At 47.1% G+C, this 15,682-nt stretch overlaps 1 pseudogene; it reads left to right on the plus strand.

Annotated features, from left to right (window-relative positions):
* The first annotated feature begins 335 nt into the window (after positions 1-335).
* Positions 336-3,036, plus strand: LOC103283732 (thioredoxin-like; annotated as a pseudogene).
* The last annotated feature ends 12,646 nt before the right edge of the window (positions 3,037-15,682 follow it).

Consider the following 15,682-nt stretch of genomic DNA (forward strand, 5'->3'; position numbering starts at 1 on the left):
AACACCCACACTCAGAATGTCTCCAGGAAACAGCTGGTACTGGGCCCAAGACCCCCAGGCTTCTGCTCGGTGATTAACACCTGAAGTTGGGTCCCTCTAAAACTACCGTTGACCTTGGAACAACGTGGCGTTAGAAGCTCCGACTCCCGCACAGTAGGAAATCTGCATGTAACTTTTGACTCCCAAAAAGTTTAACTGCAGCCGGCCTCTTCACACCCGAGATTCAAACCAACCGCAGGTCCGAAACAGGACTTTCCGGCAGGTCGGGAATCAGCTGTCGCGAATAGGAGGATGCTTTTTACGGCCGTGGTTGCTGGAATCCCCGGATGCCAGCCCGCAGAAAGGAAGGGCTGAGGAAGTGGGCCTGCGAGGTTCAAACCCATGTTGTTCAAGAGTTAACTGTAAAAATACGTAATGGGATATTGGCTTCAGCCCCCACCGAGAGGTCAGTGACAGCGAGTGACAGCACGCTTTCTCTGAGAACCAGATGGCTGTCAGGGCTCTGGGGCAAGGGCAGAGTGGCGAGGCTCACGTCGGGGTGCTGCATCGGGGTTCAAGGCCTGCCGGTTAGGCAGAAAAGGGGCAGGAGCAAAATTGACAAGGGTGGGTAGGCCATTCCAGTTAAAACCAGAGGAGGCCTGAATGACCTGGTACATGTTTAGGTAGCTAATGCAGTTGTAAGTTATCCAGACTCCTGGAAATCGGTTCCCTAGATCATGAATGCCTCACTGAGTGCTCCCCTGTAAGGTCCTTGTGGACTAACCCAAGTGGTCAGCAGCACCATTAGGGTGGGGACAAAAATCACAAGCAGGCTATGCCACTTCCCTTTGTCCATGTCTCTGTGTTCTATTTTTCTGCCCTTTAAACAGATTGTGTCCTCTCAAGTTTTATTTTTTCTAATCCTAGCAAATGATTGTTTCCCAGAGGAATAAACAAACCTAGGATTCCTTCAGTGTTTAAATGCACACTGAACATTAAAGCAACTCAAGGAGCATAACTCTCAGATTGCTGTGGGGTCATGCACCAGATCCAACCACACTGATCAATAGAACAACCAGAGAGAATGCCAGGTAGTTAAGACATTAGGCAAACAAACCTCTAATGAACATCTGTTGAAAGCAATAAATTGATGTCAGGAAGATATCTGCACAGAGATCATGCTTGATGTCTTTGGATGGTTCCAATTTAGTTAGCACTCCCATTCCTAAGCATGCATCTAATATTAAACAGCCTCAGGAATCATAGACATGATTGGCCCATTGGCCTAGTAATTTCCCCCCAGGAAATTATCTTGAGAAAATAACCCAGATGAACAAAAAGTGATATACATAAAAATGTACTTTTAAAACAGTAGGAGAATGGGTAGGTAAATTATAATTTCCTATAAATGAGTGTCTCGTCTCAGATGATATTTAAATCTTTTTGTATTTTTTATTAAATGTATTAGGATATGATTGGTTAATAACATTATATAAATTTCAGGTGTCCAACTTTAATCAACATCTGTTTACTCTATTGCATGCTCACCTCCTGGTACAGCAGGTCATGGTTATCATGCCTAGATGGATGTCCCACCACCCCAGAGCCTCTTTTAGATTTTAGTGATATCTTTCCAATTAAATATACCCATACCTTTGACACAGCAACTCGCGTCCTAGGTATACACCTGAGTGAGAAACTCTTGTTCATTATATCAAAAACACATGAACATAGCATTGTTTGTGATAAAAAATTAAAAGCAGCCTACCTGCCTCAACAGGAGAATTTGTGGTGTATAAATTATGGAATACTACATAGCAGTGAAAATTAGTGAAGTAAAGCTACTTCTATAAGGATGGACACATGCCACAAATATGAATTTGAATGGGAGAAAAACAAGTGGCAGATAGATATGAACATTATAATACCATTTATATTAAGTTTTTCAACTGTATTGTTTATGGATATATACAAACCATATTGTTTTGGGGGTACACACATAGGTAGTAAAAGATTAAACTATGCATAGGAATGAATTAACATAGTGACTGCCTCTGGGTAGAGAACAGAGGAAAGAGTAGTACCCAAGGGGCTTCAGCTTTATCTGTAATGTTGTATTTCACATAATAAAAGCAATCTGATGTGAATATCATAAAATATTAAGATTTGAAAAAGCTGGATGGTAGCTAGATATGTGTTGTATTATTCTGCCTGCTATTCTGTATCCCTGTGGTGTAACAAGGGTGAGGCAGTGGGAGTGGTCTGTTATGTGTACAGGCAAAAAGAGGGTATATTTTCTGCAGAGAATTATAAAACAAACTAAATGTTCTTTTTTTAAATACCCCCTTCAGTTAGCAATTCTAACGATATCAATAATAGAAGACTCTTCTCAGCTAAGCAAACAGCTCCCACCATCCCCAGTCTCCACCTTGGTAAGTCACTTACTATATCCCTGAAATACTTCCTAATCTGTACAGACTCACTCGTTAACATAAATCATCTTTATCAATCATAGTGCACAAGGAAATCCATAATGATCATTCTAAAACATATTTAGATCTCAAATGATCAAAGACAGTATCTGTCATTTTTGTTATAGTCTACTGAGTAGAAAGCATATATTTTAGAAAATTTTTCAATAATTATGGTTGACATGAAAAGCATCTTCAGAGCTCGGTCTGCCACTTTTCATCCACTTGCATTGCTTTTTACAGTCACTGGTCAGACCTCAGACGCCAAAATGGTGAAGCAGATCAAGAGCAAGTATGCTTTCTGGGAAGCCTGGAACAGTGCAGGAGATAAACTTGTAGTAGTTGACTTCTCCGCCACCCGGTGTAGGCCTTGCAAAATGATTAAGCCCTTCTATCATTCCCTCTCTGAAAAGTATTCCAATGTGGTGGTCCTTGAAGTAGATGTGGATGACTGTCAGGATATTGCTGCAGAGTGCGAAGTCAAATGCATGTCAACCTTCCAGTTTTTTAAACAAGGACAAAAGGTGGGTGAGTTTTCTGGAGCTAATAAGGAAAACTTGAAGCCACCATCAATGAATTACTTTAATCCTGTTAAACAGCCATCGGCTCTTGTAATTTTTTTTATTTACAAAAAAAAAAAGAAGATAGATCAAGTATAGAGACTATATATTCAACTACCATCTGATTACAAATGACAATAAAATATTAATTCTACCCTTTTAAAAGTAATTTAAAAAAATAAAAGCATCTTCAGTTTACTCTTCAGTTTGACTAGAAATATTTCAATGTGTTAGAAAGCTTTAATCACTTAGTTAATCATGATGTTGCAATAATAATAATAATAGAGAGAGAGAAATCATAGATTAGATTAGTATTAAATTGCAAAGACAATGTGGATGGCAAAAGTAATGAATGAACCTTAGGAGAAAAACCTTTTTTAAAAAATATTTTTTATTGATTTCACAGAGGGGGAGGGAAAGGGAGAAAGAGATAGAAGCATCAATGATAAGATAGAATCATTAATTGGCTGCCTCTTTCATGCCCTCTACTGGGGATCAAGCCTGCAACCCAGACATGCGCCCTGACCAGGAATTGAGCCCATAACCTCCTGACTCATAGGTCGATGCTCAACCACTGAGCCACACCAGCCGAGCAGAGAAAAATCTTTAAATTGCCCATTAAGTGTAGTAAGCACGGTTTCATGAATATAATCCCGTATTCACGTTTATTCTTTTTTTTTTTTTTTAATTTCTTTATTGATTAAGGTGTCACATATTTGTCCTCATCCCCCCATTCCCATCCCACCCCTCTCCCCACGCATGCCCCAATCCCCTGTTGAACTTAACCGTTGGATAGGCTTATATGCATGCATACAGGTCCTTTGGTTGAACTCTCCCCCTCCCCCCCACCCTCCCCCTACCCTCCCCTATCCTCCCTCTGAGGCCCGATAGTCCGATCGATGCCTCCTTGCTTCTGGTTCTGTTCTTGTTCCTCAGTCTATGTTGTTCATCATTTCCCCTAGATGAGCGAGATCATATGTCACTAGATATATACTAATAAGAACTGAATGTGAGACGAGCAATAATAGTTATGCTGACAGGCAAATGAATCAATCTGTAGCGAGCTTCCCCCTGGACCAACAGTTCTTTTGAGACCCAATTTCGATGTCCAGTAGTTCCTTATGTGTACATGTCAGCACTGACCCCTCAGCTCTGGATGGTGGACAAATGGTGGTAATGGAGGTCCGACTCCCTCTGGTTTGGTCTCGGCCGAACCCAGGGGCACGGCGTCACCCGGACTAAGGGGCACGTGGCCTCACCCATACCCAAGGGGCGCGTGGTCTCACCCGGGCCTGGGACCCAGCCTCACCCGGATGGATCCAGGGGCGCACGGCCTCACCCGGACCCAGGATCTGGCTTCACCCGTACCCAGGGACGCTTGGCCTCTCCCAGACCCAGGGGCACGTGGCCTCACCCGGGCTTAGTTGCACAAGGCCTCACCTGGATCCAGGGACACATGGTCTCTCCCGGACCCAGGGACGCTTGGCCTCTCCCAGACCCAGGGGCACGTGGCCTCACCCGGGCCTAGGTGCACGAGGCCTCACCCGGATCCAGGGACGCATGGTCTCACCCGGACCCAGGGACGCTTGGCCTCTCCCAGACCCAGGGGCACGTGGCCTCACCCGGGCCTAGGTGCACGAGGCCTCACCCGGATCCAGGGACACATGGTCTCACCCAGACCCAGGAACGTTTGGCCACTCCCAGACCCAGGGCCACTTGGGCTCACCCGGGCCTAGGTGCACGAGGCCTCACCCGGATCCAGGGACACATGGTCTCACCCGGACCCAGGGACGCTTAGCCTCTCCCAGACCCAGGGGCACGTGGCCTCACCCGGGCCTAGGTGCACGAGGCCTCATCCGGATCCAGGGACACATGGTCGCACCCGGACCCAGGGACGCTTGGCCTCTCCCAGACCCAGGGCCACTTGGGCTCACCCGGGCCTAGGTGTACGAGGCCTCACCCGGATCCAGGGACACATGGTCTCACCCGGACCCAGGGACGCTTGGCCTCTCCCAGACCCAGGGCCACTTGGGCTCACCCGGGCCTAGGTGCACAAGGCCTCATCCGGATCCAGGGACGCATGGTCTCACCCGGACCCAGGGATGCTTGGCCTCTCCCAGACCCAGGGGCACGTGGCCTCACCCGGGCCTAGGTGCACGAGGCCTCACCCGGATCCAGGGACACATGGTCTCACCCGGACCCAGGGATGCTTGGTCTCTCCCAGACCCAGGGCCACTTGGGCTCACCCGGGCCTAGGTGCACGAGGCCTCACCCGGATCCAGGGACACATGGTCTCACCCGGACCCAGGGACGCTTGGCCTCTCCCAGACCCAGGGCCACTTGGGCTCACCCGGGCCTAGGTGCACGAGGCCTCACCCGGATCCTGGGACACATGGTCTCACCCAGACCCAGGGACGCTTGGCCTCTCCCAGACCCAGGGCCACTTGGGCTCACCCGGGCCTAGGTGCACGAGGCCTCATCCGGATCCAGGGACACATGGTCTCACCCGGACCCAGGGACGCTTGGCCTCTCCCAGACCCAGGGCCACTTGGGCTCACCCGGGCCTAGGTGCACGAGGCCTCATCCGGATCCAGGGACGCATGGTCTCACCCGGACCCAGGGACGCTTGGCCTCTCCCAGACCCAGGGCCACTTGGGCTCACCCGCGCCTAGGTGCACAAGGCCTCATCCGGATCCAGGGACACATGGTCTCACCCGGACCCAGGGACGCTTGGCCTCTCCCAGACCCAGGGCCACTTGGGCTCACCCGGGCCTAGGTGCACGAGGCCTCACCCGGATCCAGGGACACATGGTCTCACCCGGACCCAGGGACGCTTGGCCTCTCCCAGACCCAGGGCCACTTGGGCTCACCCGGGCCTAGGTGCACGAGGCCTCACCCGGATCCAGGGACACATGGTCTCACCCGGACCCAGGGACGCTTGGCCTCTCCCAGACCCAGGGCCACTTGGGCTCACCCGGGCCTAGGTGCACGAGGCCTCACCCGGATCCTGGGACACATGGTCTCACCCGGACCCAGGGACGCTTGGCCTCTCCCAGACCCAGGGCCACTTGGGCTCACCCGGGCCTAGGTGCACGAGGCCTCATCCGGATCCAGGGACGCATGGTCTCACCCGGACCCAGGGACGCTTGGCCTCTCCCAGACCCAGGGGCACGTGGCCTCACCCGGGCCTAGGTGCACGAGGCCTCATCCGGCTCCAGGGACACATGGTTGCACCCGGACCCAGGGACGCTTGGCCTCTCCCAGACCCAGGGCCACTTGGGCTCACCCGGGCCTAGGTGCACGCGGCCTCACCCGGATCCAGGGACACATGGTCTCACCTGGACCCAGGGGCATGTGGCCTCACCTAGACCCAGGGACGTGAGGCCTCACTTATACCCAGAGGCGTGTGACCACACCCGAGCCCAGAGGCGCGCAACCCCGCCCGCACCCGGGTCTCAGCGGGGCCCCGTCTTCCCGATCCCAATTCCTGCCGGTCAATCCCCCCTCAGCAATTCCCCTGGCCATCCTTCCAGAGCTCCAGTATGGCTGCTGCAGAACTCGTCGGGCGGCGGCTCGGCGAAGCTCCGGTGCACCCGGTGCATGGCGGTGGGCCGGTCTGGCGTCGCTGCGTCGGCCCTTGGGTCTGCATCGGTGGCCGGTCGCCGAGCATGTGCACCTGGCCGCTTCCGGGGCGTTGAGATTCTTGACGGACTCGGAGGTCAGCAAGCGCGGAGTCTCCCACCCCATGTCTCATAGGGGCTCGTCTGTTCGTGCTTGGCTGCCAGTGGAGCCGTCCCCTCAGCCGGAGACCGCCGGGGGAACTGCGCCGAGCACGTTCCAGGCCGCTGTTGTATCGCCTGAGCCATAGTTCTTTTGTGTCGCCTGAGCCGTAGTTCTTAAAGTGTGGTCTTTGGGTCACCGGCATCAGCATCATCCCACATACCCCTCTTTTATTCTAGTTGTAGAGCATCTACTCAGCCAGCCCTATGGTGGTCTTGGATGGTGTCTGCTCTGCTCTCTTGTCGTAGTCTCAAAGTTGTTGTGGTAGGCAACAATCAGGCTTCCGCCCTATGCCTCCATCTTGGTCCTCCTTTGTATAGTTAAGTCTTGATTGTTGTTGGTGTCACTGGGGGGGCTCTCTTTGTCTATAAAGGAAGAGTTGCTGTGCAGGAGACACGTTTATGGGCCGGGTCTTGGTGCAGCAAAGCTTTGGCGCTCACTGAATATTCCTGTTGAATGTGTCCCTTATGCACGTGGTTGAAATCTGGTGTCATCTCCCACAGACCACTAGATGCCCTCGTTTCTGGGTCTCCAATGGGGTGTAGATCAGCTACTGCCTTAGGCACTCAGCAAGGATTACAGCAAAAACTGTAGTTTCTTCCTCCTGTCTGAGTGGCCCTGGCGCAGTCCGACTAGAACAGCAGTTCATCTGGTCCGCTGCCAGAGGGCAGGCCACCCACATGCATAAGCCGTTGCTTGGGGCGCAGGTGTGCCTGCAAGACTTGCGGGGCAGGTCTTCAAAACGTGCGGGGCGGGTCCCAGGGCAGGGCGGGGTCTCAGGGCGCCAACAGGCCATGGTGCGGCGAGCCGCGATGGCTGTGAGTCTGGTCCTTCTGCCTTCCACGTATCTAAGTCCCCTCGTTCCGCACTCCAGCGCAGCAAACACTGATTGCTGGGCGCACCTCCGCAAGAGTCCCGCCTCTCCCCGCAGGCATCTGGGTCTCCCGGGGTTCGCCAGAAGATGGATTTCAGGGTGATGGAGAGCTAATCTCCCCTAGGTTTGGAACAAAAGCCCCTTTCCCCCGCCACCAGCCAGACCCACGCGCCTCCACACCTCATCCCCTCCGATTTCGCTGGGTGCGAGGCAACAGAACAGCCTTTAACCTCCGCCGCCATCTTTTTCAAACTTCCCAATTTGTACTTCTTAATCCCTTCATTTCAGTCAACTCTACTGAAGTCTAGCGCCGCCGGGAGGTGCACGGAAAGGGCGCCTGGGCCTCCGTCCGGTGCGCGGTGCGCGCGTCCCGCGGAACCAGGCGCGCGAGGGTCGCACGGCTGGGACGGGCGCTGGGCGGCCGCCGAGCTCCAGGCACCGCCATCGCCGCGTTCCGGACGTCGCCGCCGCGGCGTCCCCCCAATTTGTACTTCTTAATCCCTTGAATTCAGTCAACTCTACTGAAGTCTAGCGCCGCCGGGAGGTGCACGGAGAGGGCGCCCGGGCCTCCGTCCGGTGTGCGGGGCGCGCGGCCCGCGGCACCAGGCGCGCGGGGGGCTGCGCGGCGGGGACGGGTGCTGGGAGGCCGCCGGGCTCCGGGCGCCGCCGCTGCGGCAGCGTCCCCAGCGTCCCGGGCCGGGCGGCCTGCGGGGGCGGCGGAGTTGCGAAAGTGAGTGAGTTTCCCAGGGTTTCGCCCGGAATGGGGTTCAGTGCAATCGGAGCCGGTGCTCAGCGCACTCCGGAGCCTTTATCTCCTTCCTGCCAGTGAACTCCGGCCAGGTCATCAGCTGCCCCTTCCTCTCCTGTTCCATCCTCCCCGCAGGCGCGTGTGCTCGTGTCTCCGCCCGTTTCTCCATACCTCAGGCTTTTACGGCTTCCCCGACTGTCCCCGTGGCCTTCTCCTTCCCCCCAGCTGTGGGCATTTCAGTCCACCAACTTTCCTGTGGTTCTGGACGATGTCCGTTCTGACCTCTAGTTGTATTTTTGAAATTGTTGTGCCCGGCTGCAGGTTAGGTGTTTAACCTATGCCGCCATCTTGGTTCCTCTCTCACGTTTATTCTTATACTCAAGTTTGAGACTTCAGACTAATAGGAAAATCTGGATTTCTGGGCTGCAAACCAATTTGCCATAAAGATAGCCGTCAAGATGTGAAGGGCTGGGTGGAGAATGCTGCAGAGTGCCAAACTTGAGCAGACATCAGAATCACCCAGAAAGCTTGTTGAAAACAGCTTCCTAGGCCCCACCACCACAAATTCTGATTCGGGAGGCCTGAGGAGTACATTTCAGACAGCCTCTCAGGTGATGCTGATGCTGCCTGTCTGCAGATCACATTTTGAGAACCGTTTGAAGAGATTTCTTTCAACCCCTGCTACTTTTGCCTTACATGTTGCCTTTAGAATCTAATCCTGGCATAACATACTTTCTCAAGCTGAAATATAAAGTGCCCAGAAAAAGCCAATCCACAACAGGTTTCTTATCATATACCCTATATAATAAAAGGCTAATATGCAAATTGACCAAACGGAGGAACGACCGGTCACTATGACTTGCACTTACCACCAGGGGGCAGACGCTTGATGCAGGAACTTACCCCTGGTGGTCAGTGCACTCCCACAGGGGGAGTGTCGCTCAGCTGAAGCCGGGTTCATGGCTGGCAAGCGCAGCAGCGGTGGCAGAAGCCTCTCCCTCTTTCGCAGCAGCACTAAGGATGTCCCACTGCCAGCTTAGGCCCGCTCCCCCGGGGAGCGGGCCTAAGCCATCAGTTGGACATCCTCCGAGGGCTCCCAGACTGCGAAAGGGCACAGGCCAGGCTGAGGGGCCCTGCCCCCAACCCCCTCCCAATGCATGAATGTCGTGCACCGGGCCTCTAGTTGGGTAATAAAATTAAATCATGTAATATGTAACAACATAGAACAATATGTTATATTGCCCTAAATATTTATACAGCAGTCCCTGTCTTTCAGAGAGCTCAGGACACTTCCTGCATCTTCTCTCTACTGGATATATGAGAACTATAAAAATCTATTTCATAAAAAAGGAATTTACAACAAACAATTGATTTCCAATTCAACTGCCTGTGACTGCTTATACCATGAGGCTCAACAGGTGCCTATTATTAGCTAGCACCCTTGAGGGCTTAAGAGAAAAATGTAATGGTGGCATTACATTCGATAGGGTGCAAATAGTTAAGGTTTACATAGGATATATGCAAAAAGGTCATTTATTATCAATATCTCAAAATAATTTGATCATGGCTTCAAAATGAAAGAGGAAACTAACTTCAAGGAATCAGGGGCAATTTGATCTTGAAACACAAAAACAGTGTTTTCCCATTATCTGCTGGAAAATAGCTATTGCTATATAATTTTACTGCAAAATCAGTGGCTTTTCTCAAAAAACAAGCACCATAATTACAGTATTAGAAATACACATGTATTCTGTTAATTATGATGCTACTGCTTATGAGTGAAAAAGAATATGTTATTTGGCAGCCAGAAGCCACTTAAAATTTTATTTAAAATGTAAGTGTTCAGGAAACTAATTTAGATAAAGTGTAGAGAAAAAAGCTGAAGGAAACAATAAATTGCCTTAAAAGGAGGTTTCCCATTTAATTTTACCTATTCCAAATGTAGCATACCCTCCCTAAATATGAGGCCTGCATTTTCCAAAATCTTTCTGAAAATTCCATTTAAAGATCTTGAATCTTTAAAACTTAAGGGTTTTATACACCAGAAATATGCAAACAAATTAGTAGATACTAAGGAATATAAATTGTTACATTGAATAGGGATTATAATTCATATTTTATTTCATGCTTGATTTTTTGATACCTCTAAGCAACTTTACAAGGTAAATCCAAATTGTAAACATTAAACTATACTTACTGGCAGTTCAGATTTTTCTGACCAATGTGGGCACTATATATATGTGAAGGATTGTTTTAAAAACAAACAAATATAAACTCTGCCCTAAAGAAAAAGCATATTGCTTTAAAAGGTTTTCAGAACTATGAAATTTAACATATGATCTACTCTGAATATAGGATACGCTCCCTATATGTAAAAGAGAAGATCTCGTATAGAGTTTTCCAAAGTATTCTGAAAATTCCATGGCCAAATAACTTTTAGAAACACTGACCCTTACCCACAGAGCCTGATATATGATAGAAAGTGCCAGGGACCTTAAAAAACATGACTTTTATATATTTGATTCCTGCATTTGCCTCACCCTTCACCAACCAATCAATCCATCACTAAATCTTATGGTTTTACTTATAAGATATATCTTATATCAGTTTGTGAAAAGATACCATGCAAAAATAGCCAAAGAATTTACATCATATAGCATAGGTTCTCTGACTTCATTGAATTAAATTAGAACTCAATAACAGAAAGACACCTAGAAAACCTCCAAATATTCAGAGATTAAGTAACAAACTTCTAAATAACCAATAAGTTAAACAAGAAATCATGAGTGAAATTAGAAGATAATTTGATCAAAAGAACAATAAAACATGATATATCCACACTTGTGGAATGCAGCTAACTTGGTGCTTAGGGAGAAATGGATAGCTCTAAACACATTTATGAAAAAAGAAGAAAGATTGAAAATCTGTAATATAACTTTCAAATAAAAAATAAAGAGTAGCAAATTAAACCCAAACAAAATGGAAAACAAGGAAATAGTAAAATAAATTAAGAGCAAAACTCAGTGAAAGAGAAAATATACATGTAATAGAAACAATAACCAAGACTAAAGTTGATTCTTTGAAAAGATTGATCAAATTGATAAACTGCTAGCAAAACTAGTCAAGTAACGAAAAACACAAATTACCAATAAAATAAAATAATAGGGAAACATCACTATTAAATCTATGGGTACTAAAAAGATAATAAGAGACTATTATGAGTAATTTATGCCAATAATAAGTAACTTCATCTGATCAATCAGATGATATAGACAAATCTCCTAAAAAATACAACTTAACCAAAATTGACACAAGAAGAAATAAAAAATCTGAATAGCGCCTCAGTCTCCATTTCATATCTTTTAAACATGTAAATAAGTTCAGTACAGTATCAAAACTAAATCTGAATAGTCCTTTATCTATTAGAGAAATTGAATTCATAATTAAAACTCTCCCAGCAAGCCTAGCCTGTGTGGCTCAGTGATTGACCATAGACCTAGGAACCAAGAGGTCATGGTTCAATTCCCAGTTTTGGGTTCAATCCCCAGTAGGGGGCATGCAGGAGGCGGCTGATCAATGATGTTTCTCTCTTATCACTGTTTCTATCATTCTCCCTTCCCTCCCTGCCCCCTCTCTAAAATCAATTAAAAAAAAAAAAAAACATTTAAAAAAAACTCTCCCAACAAAGAAACTACAGGATTCAGTAGCTTTGTATTTTCCAAATATGCTCAGAGCTCCACACAACCTGTCACATTCTCTACCCTCTTTCTACCTCAATGCTCAGATCCTCACCATCATGCTCTCTTTGAGACCACAAGAACCAATGCCACCATTCCCAATACCCCTGTGTATGTTAGTCACTACCCGAAGCCCAAGGTCATCTCCCATCACCCTTATCTCCACACAGCTCTGAACATTCCTTAATTGAATTCCTCTTACCACCCTTCTCCAACTTTTAAAAACCATCAACTGTGCCTTCTGTTGCTCAAATCACCATCAACTGAACCATGCAGAAACACAACCTCTTCTCTGAATAATCCCTTCACTGTGTTGCTCTCATTGAAATGGCTCTTTCATAAGGATACCCTTTTCCCTTCAGCCCTAGGTCTTTACTAGAATACAGATACAGGAACACTGTGTGCTCCTCCACGGAAAGGGACACTGGACCTGGTTTTCAAAAGGCACTTCACAATGCCTACCACGTAGACCACAGGGTGAGCAGTAAAAAAATGTTTGAAAGTGTGACCAGGGATAAACTGTCTACACTTTGAATTTTGCTCAGTGACATGAAAGGGAGAAGCCCTCACATTTATTTAAGAAAGAAAAAAGGCTTTCTACAAAGAATTAATCGTTGAAGCTCAGGTGAAAAGAGAGAAGGATGTGTTGGAAATGTGGGCAGGTTAGCACCACCTACTGATGATTGGAGCCTTCACATCCAGGCCTTCCTCTCCAGCACTGTCCTCTGTTTGTGTGTGTGTTTGTGTTTTTTTTTTTTGTGTGTGTGTGTGTGTGTGTGTGTGTGTGTGTGTGTGTTTTCTTTCGTGGCTCATATATCACCACCAGGCATTATATCACTTATTTATATTTTTGTTTATTGTCTGCCCCACCACTACCCCTAGAATGTAAGTTCCATGAGGGCAGGGACTTGTCTGTTTTGTTCTCTGCTTTACTTCTAGTGTCTAGAACAATTCCTAAAATAGAATGGGAATCATAAAAATAGTGTGTTGTTGTTTTTTTAAATCTTATCTTGAAAATTATATCTTAGACTCCATTACTTTCTATTCCTTTGTTGTAGCCTTCTACAAATCCCTGGATCATCCCTCACTTGCCTTGAAGAATATTAGTATCTGGCCTCTATCACCTTCTCCTATACAATTCCTGATATATTACTTGGCAATTTCAATATCCATGTTGATAACTCTTCTAATCTGTAGCTTTTCCATTTCTTAGCTTCCAGTCTTATTCTCTACATCTACCTCAGTCACATGTTCTTGGGAACCAGCTATTTTCAACCTTTTTCATCTCATAGCACACATAAACTAATTACTAAAATTCTGCAGCACACCAAAAAATGTATTATATTTTTTTGCTAATCTGACCAAAAAAAAACAACATAGGTATAATTTTGATTCATTCATACTGGATGGCTACTATTGTGTTGGCTGTTGTCTCTCTTTTTTTTTTTTTTTAATCCTCACCTTAGGATATTTTTCCATTAATTTTTAGAGAAGAGCAGAAGGGAGGGGGAAAGACAAGTTGCATGATCTGCTGTCTGCAAACTAGAGAGAGAGAAACATCAATGTGAGAGAGACACATTGATTGATTGCCTTCCGCACACACCCAACCAGGGCTGGGGATTGAGCCTGCAACTGAAGTCCATGCCCTTGGCCAGAATCTAACCCAGAACCCTTCAGTCCAAGGACTGATGCTCTATCCACTGAGCAAAACTGGCTAAGGCTGTTGTCATTTTTTTATTTGAAAATCGAAGGGAAAAGGAGTCAGTGCCCCTGACTAAAGAGTCAGCTATTATATGTTTTAAAATTCTTGTGGCACACCTGTTGAAAGTTGCTGCCCTAGGTCACGTCTTTGTCCATCACTGCATTGCTTCACTTCCCCTTATCTAGCTTAGCTTCCATGGACCATTATTGTAATCACTCCTGATTAGACACCCTCAACCTCTTTACCTCTCTCTCTCTCTTTCTCTCTCTCTCTCTCTCAATATGTTTTTATTGGTTTTAGAGAGAGAGGAAGTGAGAGGGAGAGGGAGAAAAACATTGATGAGAGAGAGAACCATTTATTAGCTGCCTCCTACATGCCCCCTACTAGGGATTGAGCCCCAAACCTGGTCATGTGCCCTGATAGGGAATTCAACCAGCAACCTCTTGGTACACAGATGACACTCAACCGAGTCACACTAGCCAGGGCCTTATCTCTTTATTATGTTCTCCAACTGTTTTAGTCAGGCTTCTCAAGAGAAACAGAACCAATAGGCAATATAGATATATCCTATATAATAAGAGCGTAGTATGCAAATTGTCTCCTCGACCAGGAGTTGTCCGGGAGTTCAACCAGGGGGCAGGGCCAGCCGGGAGAAGGGAGGGAGGCCCCAGCCGGCAGCCGCTAGGGACCCTACCAGTACACGAATTTAGGTGCACTGGGCTTCTGGTAGATATATAAGAGGAGACATTATAGGAATTGACACATTCAGTTGAGGAGGCCAACAAGTTGCATGATCTGCTGTCTGCAAACTAGAAGACCATGAAATCTGGTAGTGTAATTCAGTCCAAGTCCAAAGGTCTAAAAATCATGGGGGTGATGGTGTAAGTCCCCTTTGAGTTTGAAAGTCCCAGAACCAGAAGCATTGATGTCTGAGAAGATGGATCTCCCAACTTAAGCAGAGAATGTGTGAACTCACCCTTCCTCTGCCTTTTTTGTTCTACCCAGATCCTCAACAGATTGGATGATGCCTACCATATTGGAGTTTACCAATTCATATGCTAGTCTATTCTGGAAACACCCTCATAGACACACCCAGAAATAATGTTTCAACAGCTATCTATGTCTCCCTTAGCTCAGTCACGTTGACACATAAAATCAACCATCACACCTACTAAACTGCAACTGTGAGTTTATCTAACTATCCACCCACTCTGTGTCTGCAACTAAATGTGGGTGGAAAGAGCACGTAAATATGTTAACTAGTCTCAATTTAAATTCTTGACATCTAACCTCAAGTAGGCCATTAGTGCTTCTAGGCAACCATAATATATTTGCCTACTAGCAGTCACACCCTAATCCTAATACCTTAAAATTATTTTCTTCTCTCTACATAATCAGCTCATGACCTTGCTACCTATTTCAGTGAGAAACTTCACTGTGAGAATTTCCATATGATTTCACCACCTCATTTCCCCATAGTTGTACTCTGACTATCCTCCTACTGCTGTGGATGGATTATACATGCTCCTACCTAGCCAGTCCTCAGCTCATAGCTAAACATATTTGTGTACCAGGTCAAATCCCCTTTCACTTATTCAAGGATATCACGTTAGGAAACGTCCCCCCATTACTGGATCATTTCTATAAATACGCTATATCTCCCATTATAAAAAGGGACAAAAATGACCCCAATTTCCCTTATAGTTGTTGCCACTCTCCTTTACGTGAAAACTTGTTGAAGAAGTTATCTATACTCATAGTCTCCACCTCCTCTCCTCTCATTTTTCCTGGAAACCATTCCAGCCAGGATTATTTTCCCCACCTCTGCAAC

Source organism: Eptesicus fuscus, chromosome 5 (assembly GCF_027574615.1).
Source record: "Eptesicus fuscus isolate TK198812 chromosome 5, DD_ASM_mEF_20220401, whole genome shotgun sequence".
Taxonomy (NCBI): domain Eukaryota; kingdom Metazoa; phylum Chordata; class Mammalia; order Chiroptera; family Vespertilionidae; genus Eptesicus; species Eptesicus fuscus.